A 23,373-nucleotide genomic window follows, 5' to 3' on the forward strand; every position below is an offset into this window, starting at 1 on the left:
GTTGGGTGAGCTAAGCCTTGTGAATAACTTACCTTTGTGGTGTATAACGTACTTCTGTTCCCAGCACGATCCTGAAGAGAACGAAAAGCCCCAGTCTTGTGAGTAACTTACCTTTGTGGTGTATAACATACTTCTTTTCCCAGCACAATCCTGATCCTACATTACCTCTGCTTTCAGCATTACCCTGAAGAGGAACGAAGAGAGCCAGTCTTGTGAATAACTTGCCTCTGCGGTGTATACATTACCTCTGCTTTCAGCATTACCCCGAAGAGGAACGAAGAGAGCCAGTCTTGTGAATAACTTACCTTTGTGGTGTATAACCTACCTTTGCTTACAGCATTACCCCGAAGAGGAACGAAAAGTCCCAGTCTTGTGAATAACTTACCTTGTGGTGTATAACCTACCTTTGCTTACAGCATTACCCCGAAGAGGAACGAAAAGTCCCAGTCTTGTGAATAACTTACCTTGTGGTGTATAACCTACCTTTGCTTACAGCATTACCCCGAAGAGGAACGAAAAGTCCCAGTCTTGTGAATAACTTGCCTTGTGGTGTAGAACCTACCTTTGCTTACAGTATTACCCCGAGGAGGAACGAAAAGTCCTAGTCTTGTGAATAACTTACCTCAGTGGTGTATACAGTACCTCTGCTTTCAGCATTACCCTGAAGAGGAACGGAAAGTCCCAGTCTTGTGGATAACTTACCTTTGTTTCCAGTACGACCCTGAGGAGAAAACGACAAGTCCCAGTCCTGGGTAATACTTACCTTTGTGTCCTTTAACTTACCTCTGCTTTCAGTACGATCCCGAGAGGAAGTACACTGCCCCAGCTTTGCGAAAGAACTCACCTCCATGGATTGTAGAAGACCCCCCTTACTGCCTCGTCCTTGCAGGCCGGGAAGGGGTCCAGCGGAGTCCACCATAGAGAACCTAAGGGGCGAGAAAGAGGCGAGAGTATTAGGCACCGATCGGACCTAGAAGGATTGGGTGAACCCCCCCTCGACCCCTGCAGTCGTCAGAGGCAGGTAGTGGAAATTACTGGACCAAACCACTAATCGTGTTGTCCTTGTTTTGCCTCCAGGAGAAGCGGAGGGCGCCACGGATTAAAGGAAGCCCTGGAAAGGAGGCCTACTCCCCGCTCCACATTAAGTCCAGTCCTGGGGGCAAGAAGAAAGAGCTGTTTTAATTTACCCTCTCCATTTCCCCTTATCTTTTAAATATTTAATAAAGTTGGATTTTAATTATAGTATACTCTGTCTGTCTGGTCATTGGGGTGGCTTTGGGACCTCCTCGAGGTGGAAACTAGGAAGGGGCGTGACCCTTTAGCTATCTCGGGTCCGCTCTGACCTGTGACATTAATATAATTTAAACAGATGAGTTACAAAAAATTCACCCCTCTCACAGTTCTCATGAAGGTCAAAATTAGCTATACAGACCAAAAACACTTTTTGTACCAGGCTGTAAACAAATTATTTTCTACTGTAAAGCTGGGCATTTTAACATGGAGGTCTATGGGAATTAACTCCCTTTTGGAGCCAGCCACTAGTGACCAGTCGATGAATTGCAGTTTAAATCACTTCCATATTGCCTTCATCAGAGAGATCAGAAGGTTGCCCCTCGGTTTATATACTTAAAAATTATCACATGAAGCCGTTCCTGCAAATACTTTATGTCATGGAAGTATTACAAAATATTTAATATGCATGATGCAAAGCTTTAATAATTACAATATTAGAGTTTTGGCTTACAGATTTAATAGTAATCATAAGATGTTTAAAATGAATTTGAGACACAATGCTTACTAAATCAAAGTACTTTCTATTAAGCCGTGCTGTCTAAGCTCCTATACCAGTTTATGTTTTATTCTTTCATTATTTTCTGACTTTAACCCTTTCACTGCTTTAGTGACTTTACACTGCAGAAATGGTTTGCCATAACCTCATTTTCAGTGTAATCTCAGACATGGCACAGCAGTCCCTTAAAAGAATGTAATTTTAGTCAAGCATAAACGCATTCTCATTCCCCCAACTGAATTTATTCCTTAAATTGTATTCACCCTTATTAAACTTCTGCATGTGTTTTTGTGCGTTTGTGTGTGTATGCATGTGCACCAGAGTGAGTCTGTGTGTGTGTGTGTGTGTGTAAAAGCACCATGCTGAGAATGAAGCAGATGGTAACAAACATCTCTCGAGTGAGAACGAAACTCTTCTCCATTGATACCACTGAAGAGGGAATCGAGGGATTTCTCTTTTTTGCGCTGTAAATCTCTTCTGTTCGACCGCTGTATTTGGTTTTAGTTCAGACGGACAGCCGTCGTGTGGAAAGCGTTTATGACAGTTTTTATTCTCCGTCCTCTGACAGTCTCCGTGATAAGCAAAGCTAACATACTCTAATTCTTCTAGATAGAATGACATTTTTTCAATTTGGACTGAGAAACCGCTTCCATGATGAACGGCTGAGCGCCTCATTTCCTTACACCATTTCTTCTTAACCTCTCCTGACAGTTTAGATATTGCCTACCTGGTAATTTGCTCGACAATAATTGTTAGGGAGAGATTTCCCTGTACCTTTCACCGGCATTCTCACCTCCCTCTGTAGGTGACAAAATGCAATTACAGAAACGCGGATCCCCCGCGTGACTGCGGTCGCCCGGCCAATACCGGTCCCGCCGCCATTAATGGAAAACCTGCATCTGGAAGACGCCACAAATAAAACTTTAATTAAGAGATCCGAAGGCGTTTCATTGATTAACGGTGATTAAAGTGTGCGGATGGAGCGTGCATCTCGCTTTCGTCCCCCTCGGATTTGCCTAATTGTCGGCGGTCCGTTTATTGATAAGACCGCTGGATGAATGCAGATGTGAGCGCGTGCTGATGGAGAGATCATGTTGCGCGTAGCACCGGGCTACAGCGGGACCAGCTGTTGTCGCTCGCTCCCGCTGGGACGGCGCGTTTCACCGCCACCCCCGGGCGCGCACACTGCTGCGCATGCCACGGTTAATGCGCACACTAACATTTCCACAACCTCCCTTAACAACGGCGTGAGTTTTACAACCCATGGTGGAGCTCACGGGCTCTTACGCTTAAAACGTTCATCATCGGTCTAATTGCTGCAACTCTACTAATTTGGGTTGTAATCCTTCAGCAATTATATGTTATGCTCAATATCAGCTTTGTTCATTAATTAACAGGAATATTAACCTTTGCGTAGCACCCGTTTGGGATTTGGCTCTGTAATGTTTGGTGGTGAAATGAGAAGAAAACAAGTAATTTAGTCATAATCAGTGGCGCTGAGGTGCTGAGCTGCTGCGCGGCCTCTCGGCAGGTTGATGATACGAATAACTGACGTGGACCGGCCAGAGCTAAATTAGAATTCATAGCGGTCTGACATCTCGTTACTGTGGCCTCCGCAGGAGAACGGCAGACGGGGGGAGGGCAAAATGATGCCTCTACAAGGCTACCAAACACGGGGGTGGAGCAGGAAGAGAGAGAGAGATGGGGAAGGAGAGAGAGACAGAGAGGTGCTATGTCAATGACAAAGCTGTAATTAGAACACGGCCCAATCAAATCTTTGAATCAAGGACATGCGACCTTTGACCCCTGGCTGCATCAGGTCAAAGGATGCTGGAGGTATGGATGTCTATTGATTGTGGCCTCTTCCATAACATTATTGTGTTTAGAGGAGAGGAGGTCTGCTGGTGTATTATGATGAGAGAGGCAAAATCACGTGGGCTAAAATTATATTCTTTGATGATTTACTGACCCAGTTGGAAAAATAATGGTTTAATGCGTGTTCGATTTTGACTGATGTGTTTTCAAAACAGGTTTTGGTCTGCCCCAAATAAAGACACATTTTTATACAGATGTTTCTTTACTTTATCTCCATGACGTGTGCATTGGTGTGAACTATTAAAGTAAAAATTCTAATTAGCGGTGCTTGGTCAGCCAAGCATCCGTACATTTTTTCAGAGCCTCTATTCATTAAACGTCGCACATAACACGCCCCACACCGAACATGATGCCTCAAATCATGTGTCACGTTAAGGAGAAGTGATAATACTTTGATAAGCAAAAAGATTTTCCTACTGATTGATAGACAAGTTAAAAATAATTTCCCAAAATTGCAGCACCTGTTGAATTAGTAATTTAAATTCAAATGTAGCATTCTGTAGGGTGTGGTAAATTCAAATTATGCTTCCAGTGGGTGTGGTCAATTTGAATTAAACTTCTTGTGGGGTGTGGTCAATTTAAATTATGCTTCTAGTGGGTGTGGTCAATTTAAATTGAACGTCTAGTGGGTGTGGTCAATTTAAATTAAACTTCTTGTGGGGTGTGGTCAATTTAAATTAAACTTCTTGTGGGGTGTGGTCAATTTAAATTAAACTTCTTGTGGGGTGTGGTCAATTTAAATTAAACTTCTTGTGGGGTGTGGTCAATTTAAATTAAATTACTTGTGGGTGTGGTCAATTTAAATTAAACTTCTTGTGGGGTGTGGTCAATTCAAATTATGCTTCTAGTGGGTGTGGTCGATTTAAATTCAGCATCATGTGGGGTCTGGTCAATTTAAATTAAACTTCTTGTGGGGTGTGGTCAATTCAAATTCAGCATCATGTGGGGTCTGGTCAATTTAAATTAAACTTCTTGTAGGGTGTGGTCAATTCAAATTCAGCATCACGTGGGGTGTGGTCAATTTAAATGTAACTTCTTGTGGGGTGTGGTCGATTTAAATTCATCATCATTTGGGGTGTGGCCAATTTAAATTAAACTCCTTGTGGGGTGTGGTCAATTCAAATTCAGCATCACGTGGGGTGTGGTCAATTTAAGTTCCACTTCTTGTGGGGTGTGGTCAATTCAAATTCAGCATCACGTAGGGTGTGGCCAATTTAAATGTAACTTCTTGTGGGGTGTGGTCAATTTAAATTCAGCATCATGTGGGGTCTGGTCAATTTAAATTAAAGGGCGTGTTGCAGGTTAACCACCACTGTCGATTAATGGGTACATAAATCACTCAAGATATGTGTATAATTTTTAAAATGTCTCAAAAATAGTCTTAAAGACCACTTTTTTTTACGTTTTTTGTATTAACTTTTTTTTTACGCAATTCTGCGATGACGTCACGTTGGGGAGAAGTGGAGAAAGCCTCAGCCAGAGCCATAGAGAAAGATGAGACATTTATTGCCGTTTAATACTTACGTATATAATTTGGAAATCATATATACATCGTAGGAAATATATAATGTGGTATACTGCAAAGTTACCATGCTAATTATTATTTATGATATATGTGGGGATAAATAAAACTTCGCAAATCTGCTGATTTGATCCATTCATGTCCTGACCACCAGGCTAGAGATTTTTAAACATCCTTAATCCACACTTACTAGTCTATCAAATAATATCTCAAATATATTGTTTTGTGAAATAAAAGGATGCTTTGCTATATTGTTTATGCGATTATAACGAATCACACGATCATTTTATGCAGCAGCAGTCAGCAGCTGCAGCACACTCGGATCCGACCGCATACATACTGTAATAAACAGGCGTTCGGCGGGTTTTTACATCACGACAGGCTATGACATTTGAGGGGGAACCGCTCATTGATCACCGTCTTTTTATAAATCCTGTACATGTTTGGACCTGCCGAACAGGTTGAGCACTTTTATATACTTTGTTGAGCAGAGAGGCTGCACAGTTTAACCAGCGGACTGCGGGAACCGGCCGCACATCACGCCGCCAGACGGTGTTGCTAATATAACTCGAAATGTATAAATATTATCAGATCGGCCCGGGAAAGTCCCGACTCTACCAATTGCCATTCCGCTACTGGCTGTAAGAAAGTGAGTGCGTTTGGGTCGCTGGTCCCCGCGAACAGATGTGACGTGCTTCACTCACCTTCCAGGATTAGAGACATGCTGCCAAAACCGTTTGTGCTGAAGATCGCATAAAGTTACACCCATTTCAGGCAGGATCATGGACCCCCTCAAGCCAGCATGCACGAGTATGTTAATTGTTTGTTTACTTTCTACACGAAGATATGCTAACGTTATGCTATCTGGCTGTCTGCCTATCTCTCTATACTAGCATATCCATCTGTCTGTCTATCTGTCTATCTGTCTATCTGTCTGTCTGTCTATCTGTCTATCCATCTGTCTATCCATCTGTCTATCCATCTATCTATCTATCTATCTATCTATCTATCTATCTATCTATCTATCTATCTATCTATCTATCTATCTATCTATCTATCTATGTATTTATCTATAATCTGCGCTATCAGAACTGTACTTTACTCGTCTTTCTCTAGTCATTCTCAATGGTCTCAAGGGGGCTTTGGTAAATTCTCTCCCCAGCGTGACGTCATACAGTGCGTTGTGGAGAAAAGGAGAATCATTGCAAACTGCTGTACTTTTTCATACTTTTTCGGGTTTTGTGATACCCAACAACATAAAATACAATGGATAACAGTTTAAATGTTTATTATCAACAAGCAAATTGCACAAATTCGTTGAAAAATTTAACCTGCAACACGCCCTTTAAACTTCTTGTGGGGTGTGGTCAATTCAAATTCAGCATCACATGGGGTGTGGTCAATTTAAATTTAACTTCTTGTGGGGTCTGGTCAATTTAAATTAAGCATCATTTGGGGTGTGGTCAATTTAAATTAAACTCCTTGTGGGGTGTGGGCAATTCAAATTCAGCATCACGTGGGGTGTGGTCAATTTAAGTTCCACTTCTTGTGGGGTGTGGTCAATTCAAATTCAGCATCACGTGGGGTGTGGTCAATTTAAATTTAACTTCTTGTGGGGTGTGGTCGATTTAAATTAAGCATCATTTGAGGTATAGTCAATTTAAATTAAACTTTCTTTGGGGTTTGGTCAATTCAAATTCAGCAATCCCAATTTTTACATTTTGAATTTGCCCAAACCTGTCATACATGCCAAAATGCCAAGCTGCAGGATTACAAAAAATAATCTAAGATAGAAAGAAAACCAGCACAACACAAAAACATAAATATGTATTTATAGTGACATTCATAGTTCCCAAATTTTGCCCTAAAACATCAGCTTTATTCTTTCAAATACCTCTCATATATTTCCTCAGAAGTATCTTCATTTGTGTTCTGAGGATAAAGGACGGTCATACAGGTCTGGAACGACATGAGGGGGAGTAATTCATGACAAAAAAATTCATTCTGGAGTGAACAAACCCTTTAAGGGTCTGAATATCCAGAAGAGAAGCCACTGGCCCCTAACCCACTTTATCTTTCTTTATACCCCTGTACCCACCTCACCACCCTTTCAGATGTATTTATTTCCCACACAGGTGGTCCAATCAGCGGTTACTTAGCAACATCAATTAAATGTATGTGTTTGTTTATTGATGAGTAGTGTGTGATGTGTTCAGGATAGACAGACAGATGTTTTGCAGTACTGCAGGGCTGCTGCAGTCTGTTTTCATTTCAAAACAAAGATCCCTTAAAATCACTCACATCCAGCTTCAATTATGTGCTGTTAATTCCTCACTAAATGCAGAGCTGATCTCAGATCTCAGTTTACACCAATATTGACTGATGTCTTTGTTTATGATGAACATGTGGACCTATTTTAACATCAACAGTAAGTTGTGTTTATCAAAGCTTTTTTTTTAATGATACTTTAAATCACTATATTTTATCCAGTGTAACATACCACAATAGCCATGTCTTATTTTGTGTATTTGGTATAATACAATGTGTCCGCATGGTTTAAAGTTCAAAAAACACATTATTTTCCACATACCGTACATTATTTTTGCTTCTCTATGCCCTGCCTTTCTCAAACGCTCTGATTTGTTACAAAGCTCATTGTTCTGAAAAGCGCAGTGTCCTCCGATTGGCCAGCTAACCCGAACGTTATGATTAGCCTGAATACTTCTGACTTCAGCCGAAAATGTGACGCTCCTTACCATGTTTTGAAGATTAGCTCACAACGCAATACTGACAGGAGTTAACATTGTCTTTACTACCTCATCAATACAAGCCAAATCTCATTAAAAAAATGCAGACGACCAAGTTGATCGATCAACTCTGCCAGCACGGCTTGAGCAGGACGTAACAGATTGGTAAAGTTAGGATACTAAAACATTAAAACCATTTCTGCGTTTGTGATCGTAGACAAACTGCACAAAACTTGTGTTTGAATCATGGTTTAGTCAGTTGTAAAGTCTTTAAATATGAAAACATAGACTACTTACAGGCCGTGAGTCAAAAGCGTGAGGAATTATAATAATGACCGTCATGTCCACGTCAACCGGCCCAGGAAGTGAACTGTTGCCTACAATCCATGTGTTTGTTGTAGTCCAATAAAAGAGATTGTTGGAAACGATAACTTGCATCATCATTTACTTTGGGATTTGTACCTTTTGCACATCGTTAACATTAACTAATACACGCAAGGAAATGTAAAATCGTGAATCGGATAATTGGGGCGTTTAAATACAGTTGGTTAGAATTGAAGAGCTCAGATGCAAAAGCCGCCTCCAATGTAATGATTAAAGTGACATTTGTAAAAATGCAAAAGCATTTTTGAAATGTAAAGCATTTCAATAACTGACTAATAACCTTTTCATTGCCATTAAAGTGCAATTACTGAACCTAAACATAAAAATGCTAATTTACAAGAAAACATGTCAGACGCACTTAGGCTGGATTTACACTGCAAATCTTAATGCCCAATTCCGTTTTGTTGCCTGTATCCAATTTTTTTGACGACCGGCTTACATCATCTTTTAAAAGCAATATCTGCATTTACACTAAACACTTGGCAAAACAATTCAAGGTAGATATACCAACCCCAAGCAGCTTCAATACAGAAAAAGTAAAATGTTGTGAAATGCAATGTACACAAACAAAAATGAAGATTATAGAGCTTTATTTCTGTAACAAGACATAAAACTTCAACATTACTCCACTAAGTAAAGCCATCATCCTCCATTGCGCTGCTAAGAAGAGTCATGTGATCATGGGTGACGTCCACCTTAGTTAACGTCATTTGCCAGCGTTGCATTTTCAATAACACATGACATGTCTTGACATGTGAATATCAGATCTGTCCGCTTACATTGCGGACGCGAATACATGTATCCGATTCATATCCGATTTATTTGCACAATTGAATGAGGCCTGAAACCGATCGGAGAATATTAGAATCTTTGCGCTATTTTCCTGCTTATATGTCCGTGGGTCATATACGATTTGTGCCACTTAATTGAGTCATTTCAAACAGGAGTGTAAATACGGACTTAGAGGGTTTTGCATCTGAACTCTTTAATTGAAGTGTCTTGTTTTTGCAATCACAGTTTCTCTTTGTGTCAGACTGAGCTGCTTGTTTTAAGAACTTGACTTGGGAGGGCATGACCCTACACATCCATTCCCGATTCAAGATCAGCAGGTTTTATGAGTCGGTACCATCCCAGAACCTGCCTGTCTGTGCAAATGACATGATGTGAAGCAATCTCTCACCACAGTGTCCATTGCTACCTTCACAAGATCTTCTGCAGACTACTGAGGACACCTGCTGCACTTCTGAGACAGAAGAGAGAGAAAGGTACAATCCAAGAATAAGGTAGAAACAGAAAGAATTACAAAGAAAAAGAGAGAGAGAGATATTAGGTTAAAAATAGTTAGCGTCTGGCACGATATGATTGAGTTTCCAGGTCTCTGAGAATTCACTCTAATTATTCAACGCTATCCCTCTGTCATCCTGGCCTCTGCATTCCTGCTCTGGCAAATCCGAGTCATTCCCACTATTATACATAATTCGGCTGCTTAATTGGCACGGATCGGACGGAAAGCGGGCTGTGGAAAATCCTCAGAGACTCGCGAGGGCCACATCTGAGTGGCTCCATCAGCACGGCAGTCCCCGAGGTGAGACAAGTCAGCAAATATTTCATCTGCCGGACTACCAAAGTGCTCCACCTCTGGAACCCGATTCACTCTTCCACTGAGCGTGCACGCTGACAGTATTATTTATAGCCAGAGAAGCGAGATGACGGATGTTAATGCCAGTAAGATTATGCAGTTGCTGCCGTAACGATATGTTGGACTTGAGCGGAGAGGTTAACTAAACTAGTCATTTAAGTTATAAGTGGGCCACTGGCATGAACGAAAGCAGCTTTCAGTCGAAGCGGCGATGTACGAGGGCCGCAAAAAAAATGAGACAAACTGTTTGTGTAACGCATTAAAATAGATTCTAATGGCGGTCCCTAAAGACGCGTACGTCTTATCTCAGATCTGGGGCTGTGCAAAGGTGCCAGAGAGCGAGTTTATTGCTAACCTTGGGCTCGCGAAAAGAATCATTAAACAAAGGAAAAAATGTAACCTTGTAACCAGAAATTGAGTCTGCTATATTTTTACAGACCTGAGCTCTTAGACATATTTTACCTAAAAACAGGATACAGCGCCATAGCGGACGGCAAGATTTTTTTTTCCGTGAAGATAAGTCATCGTGTGCTTCATGATGTCATGATTATATTTCGTTCTGCCGTAGAGGTCAGGCGATATCACGGTTCATGCCGTGCCAATACAGATTGAGTCTGCGATAAGAATCCATTTTTGACCTCTTACCTCTGAAAACGGGCTTTGGCGTCCCAAGACATCAAATGTACTGCAGTGTCACAGGCCACTAGTGCAGAAATGTTTCAGAGGAAGAACTGTTAGAGATTCAGACGTAGTGGATTGGACTTAGAGCATCATTTTGTGGTACCTACATGTCTTACAGCTTTCCTGTAGAATATTGAAGTGATCAGGCATGACATTATAATGATTAAACTAAATTGTTAAAAATTTAGAAATGACAGTATTAATGGCAGCTGTTTGCCACACTGTTAGATTTTTTATTGTATATATGCGGTAACTCACTGGCAACGTGTAACTGTAACTGTGTTACTGTAACTGCCCCATTACAGTACCATAACTGAACATCTTTTTTACAGTATGATGCCTTTACCGCAGTTCCATTATACAGTATAATACCCTTACTGTTACCTAGTTTTAATAAATATATTGCCTTGAAGGGGAATCAAACCCGGGTCTCTCGTGTCATAGGTACGTAACACTACCACAGTGCTACAGAGTCACTTGATAAAAGTTACTCGCTACACTCCCCAAGTAGCCTCTTCTGTCACTCTCCCGACACTCCGAGGAGCGAAATCTTTTGAAGTCTTGAGGTCAAATTCAAATCTGACGGTCAAGCATTTATCCATAATCCCTTTCCTGTTTCTATCTACAATTCTCAATAAATTATTTACACTGCTGAAAAACAATTCGCATTTTGAAATTTGCTTCACTGCTAAAAGCATAACAAATAAAATGTATTTCATTTCATAGATATATTTTATTTTTCCATTTTATATGCTTTTATAACACTGTTTTATTCAACTACAGTAGCACTACTGCTGTTGTTTTACAGCAGTCTATCGTAAATTCAAAACATACAGTAAATTACTGTAAATTAAATGTTAATACCCATAATGCAATGCATATTACAGCTATGAACTGGAAAAGAAAATGATGGTATTTTACTGGGCATTTTGTGGTTAGTAACACTAGAAATTACAGTTAAGTCTAACAGTGCAGTAAGTTACTGTAGATTTATATTTATCTAATTCATTGGCAACAGTTTGTTCAAAGAAAAATGAACCTAAAACATTACCATGCTTTTGTCTTTACCGAATAAAATGATAAAAAACAGCCTCATGCAAAGCATTCTGGGAACCAAAATCTGAAAAAAATCTGGTTCCCAGAATGCTTTGCATGAGGCTGTTTTTTATCATTTTATTATATAAAGACAAAAGCTTGGTAATGTTTTATGTTCATTTTTCTTTGAACAAACTGTTGCTAATAAAGTAGATAAATATAAATCTACAGTAAGTTACTGGCAAACAGCTGCATAACTACAGCAATTTCTTTTACAGTGTAGGGGGCATTGAAGGGACAGTTCACCCAAAAATTAAAAATGTGTCATTTTCTCACTCTCATGTTGTTACAAAGTTGTATAATTTTTTTTCTGATGAACACGAAGAAAGATATTTTGAGGAATGTTTGTAACCAAACCAAACATGAGCCTCATTTACTTCCACAGAAAAAATAATACTATGGAAGTGAATGGGACTCATGAAAAGTTTGGTTAAAAACATTACTCAAAATATCTTCCTTTGTGTTAATCAAAACAATGAAATGGATACAGGTTTGTAACAACATGAGAGTGAGTAAATGATGACAGAATTATATAAAATTGGTATCTGTATTATCGGCTAATAGTCAATAATCGCTATCGGTCAATAAAAGCAATTTTCCCTTTTCCGGCTATAGGCCAGCTGTTTTAAACAGCTGATAGTCATGGCTGATATATCCTGTCAATCAAAAGAGAACAGGAAATTGAAAAGAATTTGAGCATTTAATCTTCAGAATTTAGTTAATATTTAAGTTAATATAACCACCAAACTATCGGTATGATATCAGTCTGAATAACTGGCTATCAGTAACAGTGGAAAAATGTAGTATCAGTGCATCACTAGCTCAACATGTGCGTTGCTGATCTGAACCTAATTAAACCATCAGATCAAGAGGAATTATATACTTAAGGAACTTACTATATTGCACAAAACATCTCACACAAACACACATATGATATGAGGTCATGTACACTTTACATCAGTTGCTGTATATACCTCACAGTAGGCTACACATTATTAAACACACATCTCATTATGAGGGGTGTAAATACATCAATCAAATAACAATGAAAGTTCGAAACAGCATTTTGCTAACTGTTGTGTAATGACTATGCAGCTTTATGGCTTTAAATTAATTTGAAGACTACATAGAATATTTGTAGGCTACTTAAAAATTCATGTCACACCACACAACCATTCAAACTACACTTATGAGAATTGCAGACCAGTTACAGGACTTTAAATGTGCACTTTACTTACACATTCTTATAAATGTTATCTAAAAAGCCTGATGTTCATAAACATAAGGTTAATGGACACATTAAATGTCATCCACTCCTTTCACAACCTTTTCTCACCACACAGTCAACATGAGAGAGGGACACTGGACAATTAATTTGTAAAGAATGACAGCTTTACAGCTCACAAGAGGATCTGAATGAGAACATGAGAAACTGGAGAGAGATAAAAGTGAATGAATGGGACAGTGAAGATGAAGAGAGGATCTTGTGAATGAAAGCATTTGTTTCCTTGTGCCGTAATTCAGATCTGTAACAATACAAAAACCTCGCAGCTTCCGTTGCTTATTCACGTCAGAACGGGAAATGCCTGAGACAATATGCCAAATGATGGTGTTTATGCCCGTCTTCCTGCGGTTAAACCCGTCTTGGGTGAGCGTGCGTGTCTGTGAATTTCACAGTGTTTGAGAAAAAACAGGATTTACAAACTGACAATGCTTCCTGTCTCACTACTTGAGTCCTTAACGTCTGAGAATTTCTCATACAGGAAAATTACAGCTATTATGACTCGACTGGACATTACAGGGGAACTTTTGGAGGATTGATGTGCTTAATTATTATGTAGTGTCCATATTGCCACTTTCCAAGTTTTACACCAAACATTATACATAAAGTACAGGCTAAAGGTGCCAGTTTTACAGTTTACCCAATTGCTTAGACACAATCATTTCACGAACAACAAACCAAGTTCTTAAATCTAAAAAAAACCCCACAAAACAACAACAGCGCAAGGACCATTCCACAGAATTGGTGCCATTTCTGTCCCCATGACATTATGGGGTGGTTTCCCAGACAGGGATTATCTTAAGCCAGGGTTAGGCCTTAGTTTAATAAGGAAATATAACTAGTTTTTACAAACATGTCTTACTAAAAACAATACTTGGGTGAATTTTGAGGCACTGATGTATTTTAAGATATGTCAGTGCAATTTGTTTTCGGTTTGGATAGCTCTTACATTTATTTTAGTCTAGGACTAGTCTAATCCCTGTTTGGGAAACCACCCATAGAAATGCAAGAAAACTAACTCTAAAATACATTTTATTATCAACCAAAGTGTCCTACATGTTAATCTAATACCACATTTAAACTATCCCATAATAAAAACTACAAAGAAAACTGAAAAACTGCATTTTTATCCGTCCCTGCTCTCTTTCTCTATACTTTACCTTTACATATTTACATTTACATTTAGGCATTTAGCAGACGCTTAGGAAACAATTAAAGCGATCTGGCAATAGTACAAAAGGTGCTTATAACAAGATACAAGTTTTCACTATTTTCTAAACAATACCTGTTTGACAGAAAAGAAAGAGTTAGTATTGAAGATACAATGCATGCCCGTGTGACAGACTCTTCACAGTTTGGTTTAGGGATAACTAGGATAAGTCACTGGCCGGCGCATTTTTTTGGAGGTCGATGCACTGAATACCTTACAAGAACCAGAGTCACGCCCCCGACCTTAACTCTACAAATCAATACCCACCGAGCGTCATAAAATTCTTCAGATACATTTTTTTTTATGTTTTGCATTTTTGTGTAAATCCATATCCCATCTTTTCTCTATATATTCTTTGCCATTAAAAAAGTCATAATATTTTAGATAAAATGCATATTTAGTCATGTCCTCTAAAAATCTAGGAATTTTCCACAAGTCATATTTTTTTAAGTGGAAGTGACATCAACTGGATCTTCTGAAGGCCTTGAGAAGATCAAAAGTCACTTTTCTCATTTTCTTTTCTGTATATTTTATGTTATTGGTGCTATAACTGTGAATGTCAATCTTAATATTCAGTCTGTTATGTCTTTGACAAGTTTATTTTGAAATAAACATTTTAGTAAATCACAAGAATTTGCTGTGTCTTCACACTATCAGCAAATATTTAATGCAGCTATATTTCATATATTTGCTAAATCTATGCTAAAAACTCAATCCTGTTACTTTCAGTCCTGTTACCAAAATCCTCAAAATGTTAAAAAAATAACCTAGTTACCTGAGATTGACCAATACTCATTTTCAGTGGCGGCCGGTGCGAAGTTCGTCACAAGTATGTAGCCCATCATTTGTGTGGTTCGTAATTTCAAAATATGTGTTCTACGTGTCGAGTGAACCTATGTGAATCATGTGTCTTGTCAAAATAAGTGGCACTTACTTTGACAAAACACGTGATGCACATGGTTCACATGACCCAACAAACACATATTTTGAAAACACCAGCAGCATAGAAGAGTAGTCACGAGCCGCCACTACTCATTTTGAAAAGTAAAATATGTGTGCTATTAGAGTTACAACATGCAAATGGCACCCATTTGGTGAAATGGCCCACAAACAGCTAACTTCTAAATTTCAGTTTAAACGTTGCACACTTAGACAACACAAGACATTACCATTTGTTACAGACTAAAGGATTTGTTTTAAACATTGCTATCAAAAGCTCTAGAAAGGGAAATCACAGACTGATCACTTTTTCAGTGACACCCTGGTGAAAATGGAAAGTACTGTACAGTACAGAACTGTAATAAATACTTCTTACCTAAGTGAATACAAGAATACTACACTGTAAAAAAAATGCAGCATGAAGTTTAAACAACCCCAGGCAGAAGACGACTCTGGGCCGGATCCGCACTAAAGTCATCTGCTGTCTGGGACTTAATTATAAAAGTTAATTCAACCTACATTTTCAAGTTCTGGCTTGTCATAAGTTGACATAACTTATAAAAACAAGTTAAAATTGTTTAATTTAATTTGTTTAATATATGTTGATATGATATGATTTTTACAGTGTTCTGTACACTCACCTAAAGGGTTATTAGGAACACCTGTTCAATTTCTCATTAATGCAATTATCTAATCAACCAATCACATGGCAGTTGCTTCAATGCATTTAGGGGTGTGGTCCTGGTCAAGACAATCTCCTGAACTCCAAACTGAATGTCAGAATGGGAAAGAAAGATGATTTAAGAAATTTTGAGTGTGGCATGATTGTTGGTGCCAGACAGGTCGGTCTGAGTATTTCACAATCTGCTCAGTTACTGTGATTTTCACGCACAGCCATTTATAGGGTTTACAAATAATGGTTTGAAAAAGGAAAACATCCAGTATGCGTCAGTCGTGTTGCCGAAAATGTCTTGTTGATGCTAGAGGTCAGAGGAGAATGAGCCGACTGATTCGAACTGATAGAAGAGCAACTTTGACTGAAATAACCATTCGTTACAACCGAGGTATGCAGCAAAGCATTTGTGAAGCCACAACACACACAACCTTGAGGCGGATGGGCTACAACACCAGAAGACCCCACCGGACCCACTCATCTCCACTACAAATAGGACAAAGTGGCTACAATTTGCACAAGCTCACAAAATTGGACAGTTGAAGACTGGAAAAATGTTGCCTGGTCTGATGAGTCTCAATTTCTGTTGAGACATTCAGATGGTAGAGTCAGAATTTGGCGTAAACAGAATGAGAACATGGATCCATCATGCCTTGTTACCACTGTGCAGGCTGCTGGTGATGGTGTGGGGGATGTTTTCTTGGCACACTTTAGGCCCCTATAGTGCCAATTGGGCATCGTTTAAATGCCACGGCCTAGCTGAGCATTGTTTCTGACCATGTCCATCCCTTTATGACCACCATGTACCCATTCTCTGATGGCTACTTCCAGCAGGATAATGCACCATGTCACAAAGCTCGAATCATTTCAAATTGGTTTCTTGAACATGACAATGAGTTCACTGAACTAAAATGGCCCCCATAGTCACCAGATCTCAACCCAATAAAGCATCTTTGGGATGTGGTGAAACGGGAGCTTCGTGCCCTAGATGTGCATCCCACAAATCTCCATCAACTGCAAGATGCTATCCTATCAATATGAGCCAACATTTCTAAAGAATGCTTTCAGCACCTTGTTGAATCAATGACACACAGAATTAAAGCAGTTCTGAAGGCGAAAGGGGGTCAAACACAGTATTAGTATGGTGTTCCTAATAATCCTTTAGGTGAGTGTATTTGCTGTTCTGGACAAACCTGACCTTTGAAATGTCACACTGATAAAACATTTAAGGAATAGTCCATCTACAGTAACCCTTTCAAAAATAAATACAGGTCAGTGACAACATCAGTATTCATCTCAGCCCATAATGTCTCATTGACATCACACAATATGATTACTCTTCAAAACACTATGGGTAAAAATGTCCTTATATGTCACAGACACATCACCACAGGTGTCCACCATAGCCTCTTGGAGGATTTACGGTTTGTAAAGGCACGGGTTTGCAGTCAGATTCCTCAACGGTATTCTTAATGACAACATTTTGGACCTGCTTTGGTGTCGCTGGCTCCACTTTCTGTTGAATAGTGTAGTTGTTCTAGTGGTTATAATGTTTAGAAATCTGCCCCTTTGGTTTGGTGCCCCCTGTCTGCTGTGTCAGCTGCTGTCTCTCTTTAAAACTCCAACAACATTTAAAGTGTGGCACCGAATCACCACGTGTTCATATATCACTGATCAGTTGATGTGATTCAGAGACATCTGCAAATGACCTCACTATTATTTTAACTAGTTTGTCTTATTCATTCTATACCTATCTAGTCTTTATTACCTAAATACACCTCTTGTCTTCCTATGTCTCCTCTCACCTCCCCCCTTCATGAGCTTTTTCTTTCACCTTTGCAGCATTCAAAAAATAATTGCATAGTTATCCTCAAATTAATGCCTAACTGTTTTACAACACACTGAGAGAAAAGGCCAAACCAATTACTATTCTGTGTTCACCTTACAGAAGAGAATATTATGCTAATAACCCTGCTCTCTCTCTCTCTCTCTCTCTCTCTCTCTCTCTCTCTCTCTCTCTGTATTTCTCGCTTTGTCTGGCAGAAGTAAATGCATGATTTTATTTAATTATTTTTGTAGATATTTCACTTGTTATCTTTGGTGTTGACATTCAAATTATTTCAGAAAATATGGGTCAAGCATTATTTTTAAGCTAAGCGTATGATGTTTGACTGGAGTAACAGTTGTAGTGTGTGTTATACACGTGTCAGTTTTTGCCAGCAGGTGTGTGTCTGTGTGTTGTGCAGAGAAGGGACTTCACACTTTCACACACACCTGTGGACACATATCTGAAAGCACAAAGTGTTTATTAAACTGAGACCAGATAAACCGTGAGAGCTTTCAACAATCTCCTGCCATTTAAATCAACATTAAAGACACACTATGCAGTTATTTTACCTTAATATAACAGCTTCAAAGTTATTTCGGTGGTAAACAAAGTCATAGTAGGGCGAATCATCCTCCTGTTGAAGCTCGTGGAGCTTCCAAAACCAGCAATGCAAGCTTGAGAGAACCGCCCCTGACAAATCTCGCGAGAATCACGACTTGCTTTACGGCAACAACGTCACACACGTTAGGCTTGTTTGACGTCGTGTGGCGCTGCAAGAACCGACCACCGGATGACGTCAAAGTACCGCGAGAATGATCTGAGACGGCACTTTGACGTCATCCGGCTGTCGGTTCTTGCAGCGCCGCATGAAGTCGATCAAGCCTATAGCCACAACTGCCCGCGCGAATTTGAGACGTGAGGCTAAACGATTTAAAAGTAAAAAAAAGGCGCGTTCGGAAGTGAGAAGGAAAAGAGAATCTGACCGTGTTAGGAGCCGAACAAGAGTCCCACTCAGTCAGGTTTTTACTCGTTGGCGTGAGCTAAAAGACAGCACTGGATGGGATGCTGATCTGGCGATCTTGTTGGTGGACTAGTAAGTAAATCTCTCATTTGTAAACTTGTTTGCGATCTATGTTGTATGTTGTTGCGCTTGCTTGAAGTACGGTGCATCTTTTTGTGTCATTTTATGTATTGGTTTTTCATTTTTTTCTGTGTTTTTATCATTGTTGCTTGGGTTTGGGCAGTGCTTTAAGTGGCCCAAAAGAGGTGCCGGTACTCTATTTTTTATTTATTTATTTATTTTTGCTGACTCGACTCCGATATTGAAGGGTTTTATATTCAGCAGTCAACAGACGACCTTGTAAAAAAAAGTTGTGGATTTGCTTGAGCTAGAAATAGCTACTGAACATAAATAAAATGTGCAAAAGGTAGATATGTGAGTAAAATTTTCAGCATGGTTAAACTTAAATGCTAAAACTAGTTTTTCAGATAGAAAGAGCTTGAAAAAAACTTTAAAATGACACCAATACCATGTCTATGGGTTCAAGAATAACAAAATACTGGCCATTTGAAACTAGAAAGTCATCACTTTATTTTGTCCCATTGTTTTCCATTTTGCAGGTGGTAAACTACTGTGCACGTCGTTCAAATTCATTGAAATTTCATTCACTTGTAGTTCAGCAATGAAACTAAATGTATATTACAATTTCAAGAATGTTTTTACTCTGCACATCGCCTGAGGAAATCCGAAGTTGCGTCGAGGGGAACCAAACTGACAGCCGCGACAGCTGAGATTGTCACATACCTACAAAAGGGTATTGGATAAAGCTTGCGTCTGACCTGCAGCTATCATTCTGGTTTGGTGGGATGTCAGCCAGCGAGTCCTCTGATTCTGACCTTGTTCTTTTACTACTCAGAGTCTAAAACAATGAGGGCATATTAAGTGTTCATTTGTATTTTCATTTTAACCGAGCAGCTATGGTTGCTCGTTTCATACACTCTCCAGAGCACGTTGACACTGACTGACAGCAGCGAAAGCGACGCTGACGCATGCGCTTTTAACTTGTAAACGCAAGGGTGTATGGGTAATGTAGTCTCTGCTCTCGGTGGGACGAATTAGGAAGTGTGCATTGTGAAGGGCGCTCTGGAGAGGTGAAGCTCAAGAGCTATATTTGGAAGTGTATATGTATGGGGATATAATGCATCTGTGAATTTGTATATTTTACACAATAAACCCCAAAAATTATTTAACTGTGATGTTCTCGTATGTAACTTTCCTCTTATCCATCTAAATAGACTGTTCAGAAAATCACTTGAGACTTAAACACATTAAATCTGACAAATGTATTCACATGTAGCTGATGAACCTGAATTTCACTGCAAACAACAGATAACAAGGAAATCATGTGACATATCCATGTCAATTTCTCTGACAGCAACATTAAGTCTTCAGATACAGTATAATAAAAACCACTATACTGCGGTATATGTGAAATTGAGAGGGATAAAATAGCATCAGTCTTTTCTTTCCCAAAGTTTTGTGTTTTCAAGAAAAAGAAATGCTAATGTAGCTCATAAACAATGAATAATTCATGCGAGTAAACATTTTTATGCTATCTGAAGAGCTTATGCATAATTTATATGATAATTTTGCTATATTTCGGCATTTTTAGGCCTCATACTGACCCATTTTATCCGCATTTCTTGACATTTTTCTGTTCATAATTCATCCGGCATACGCTGACATTTTCTGTTATTTCGCCAACTGTATCCTCCTTACACGGTGACTTCAGTTAGAAGTGTAATTCTGCAGTCTAATCATACTCCATGTTCTCCATAATTGGACAGCAGGATGAATAAATATGAATTCAGCTTGTTCATGCTCATTGAAAGTACTGTGGGTTTAAAAGCAATGAGCCAATCACATCGTGCACAGCGCACATAGAGTTTAAGGTGCATTATGCATCATTATCAGCAAACGTGGCTGCGCGGACCGCTTTAATTTACTGCGCAAATACATTTAACACAGACATATTTGTGCATTAGTTCATGCTTGTCCGAGAATTTCGCTGCTGTGTTTGTGTTAAATGACTACAGATGGTAACAGATTCCTACTGTCTTTAATCGTCCCTCTTTCCCCCCCAAACGTACAAGCAATAGTTGTCATTTCACCATCTAAGTTCACTATATAGTCCACTTCTAGCCAAAACAAAATTGAATTTGGTTACGTCGTTTTTGTAAACAGTGATTACAGTGAACCGTGTTTGCTTCCATTTATTTATTTGGGTTAAACGTCTATTACATTTTCACCAACAGTGCAAATTTTGCCTTCTTTTAGCCTAGACCCCTGGGCTGTGTTTGGATGCCTGTTAGACGTCTTTAAATGCAAAATTGCTCGCTGGGTTCTCGTTCATTGCTGAAGTCTAACACTGTAAAAAATTGCTGTAGTTATGCAGCTGTTTGCCAACAGTTTGTTTAAGAAAAATTAAAATTAAACATTAATTTGTCTTTACATAATAAAATAATAAAAAACAGCATCATGCAAAGCATTCTGGGAACCAGAAATCCCCATCAACCTTTTTCTGTTTTTTTTGTCAGATTTTGTTTCCCAGAAATGCTTTCATAATGCTATACTTTTTATAGTTTTTCCCTGTAAAGATGAAGTCTTATTAACGTTTAATGTTCATTTATCTTTGAACAAACTGTTGCCATTAAATAACATATATTTAAATCTACAGCAAGTTACTTGCAAACTGCTGCTAGTAATACTGTAATTTCTACAGACATTTTTTTTACAGTAGAAAATTTATTTTGTGGTTGAAAATAGTTAAAAGGGCTTTGGTACATATTGTTGAATAAGGACAAAAAGGTCCGAAACAGTCCCCAAAGAGTCCACAAAAACCAACGCAATGAGAATTCGTACACTTTAAAAAGATTCCGTAGAAATTACCGTATTACTGTCAGCTGGTTGCCAGTAACTAACTGTAAATTTAAATGTATGTTATTTACTGGCAACAGTTTGTTCGAAGTTAAATGAAAATTAAACATTAGCCAGTCTTTATCTTTACAGAATAAAATAACAAAAAATAACAGCCTCAAGCAAATCAAAGCAAAGTATTCTGGGAAACAAAATCTGAAGGAAAAAAACTGAAAAATGTTGATGAGGATTTTTGGTTCCCAGAATGCTTTGCATGAGGTGTTATTTTATAGTTTTATTCTGTGAAGAATAAAACTATAATTCTGTTTAATGTTCATTTAAAGGCACACAAGGCAAGTCTGAGTATTATTTCTCTACTAGCTCCCCCTAGTGTCTGGGAGTAAATGCGTTCTATATCTGAGACTATACGAGACTGAAGGACACCGGGTCGGATACAGCGAACTTGCAAGTGGGGTATTCTTCCTACAGACGGTAGGGGCGGGCGAGAGAGGGTCTTCATTTGTCATGTAATGAGTCATTTAACCATATACCGACTTACGAAGATGATTTATTAACATAAAAATGCTGCCTTGTGTCCCTTTAACTTTGAGCAAACTGTTGCCAGTAAATAACATCAATTTAATTTTACAGTAAGTTACTGGCAACCAGCTGCAGTAATACTGTCATTTCTACGGAATCTTTTTACAGAGTACATATTTTACGAGTTGACTAATTCATATTAATTCGTACAACCACATTTGTAAGTTTTGGTACGATTTGCCTTGACCCTGCTGTTGGGGTTAAGTGCGGGGTTAGGGGTTCGGTTTCATTGTTGTTTTGTACATGAGAATCGTATGATTTTGCACCATTTTTGTATGAATTGTTACGAATTAGCCAACTTATAAAATATGTACATTTTCTCGTGAGATCAGGCTGACCAAAGTTATTGTAGATGTGCAATGGAAAACATTATACAGCATTATTGCTGTAAATACATTAACTATTATAAATCAGTCAAGTCCTATATAAACAAGAAGCATGTGTTAATTTTTTACACATTGTGTGTGTCATGCCATTTAAGGCGTTTTTTCATGTGTAAATAAATAAAAGGGACAACACAAGTTGTGTTAAAAACAGTGACGGGAGTAACGCGTTACAATTAATTGTGTTACTGTAAATCCACTACTTTTAGCGGTAATGAACCTGTAACAAAGTATTTTTTTTTAAATCAAGTAATGCAGTTACAATTACTGAAATTTAAATTAGTTATTTACTCACGTTACTCTATATTGTGATAAATGAACACTTGCAGACAACACATTAAATGTGTTGTCCTTATACTAACACACCTTCTGAACTCATTTAAATTACAGTAATTGTGCTGCGTTACTTGATTAAAAAAAATACTTTGTTACATGCTTGTTACTGCTAAAAGTAGTGAAATTACAGTAACGGAATTACTTTGTAACCCGTTACTCCCGTCACTGTTTTTACACAACTTGTGTTGTCCCTTTTATTTATTTAAACATGAAATAATGCCTTAAATGGCACGACACACATAATGTGTAAAAAATTAACACATCATTTTTTGCAGTGTGGTTTTGTACACTGTAAAAGCCTCCAGTCGTTTTTTAAAGCATAATTTTGGTCAATAATGTTTCAGCTATTAAAACTCTTTCTCTCTCTCTGCCAGTCATAGAGTTGGATGGCACTTTACTCCCATAGTCTCCAGCTGTCCAGAGGGGTGCGCCAAGTCACAGTAGGTAAGCTCGCCTTATCATGTACCAGCACTC

The 23,373-nt window shown here is 38.7% G+C and overlaps 1 long non-coding RNA gene across 1 annotated transcript in view; it reads left to right on the forward strand.

The window, feature by feature from the left end:
• LOC141350184 (uncharacterized) overlaps positions 1-23,373 on the forward strand; it is a 38,558-nt gene that overhangs the window by 14,254 nt on the left and 931 nt on the right. Inside the window, exon 2 of the long non-coding RNA XR_012358162.1 lies at positions 23,274-23,343. This is a non-coding gene — a long non-coding RNA (uncharacterized lncRNA). The remainder of the gene's footprint in view (positions 1-23,273; positions 23,344-23,373) is intronic.

The sequence above is a fragment of the Misgurnus anguillicaudatus genome, chromosome 17 (assembly GCF_027580225.2).
Source record: "Misgurnus anguillicaudatus chromosome 17, ASM2758022v2, whole genome shotgun sequence".
In the NCBI taxonomy this organism is placed as follows: Eukaryota; Metazoa; Chordata; class Actinopteri; order Cypriniformes; family Cobitidae; genus Misgurnus; species Misgurnus anguillicaudatus.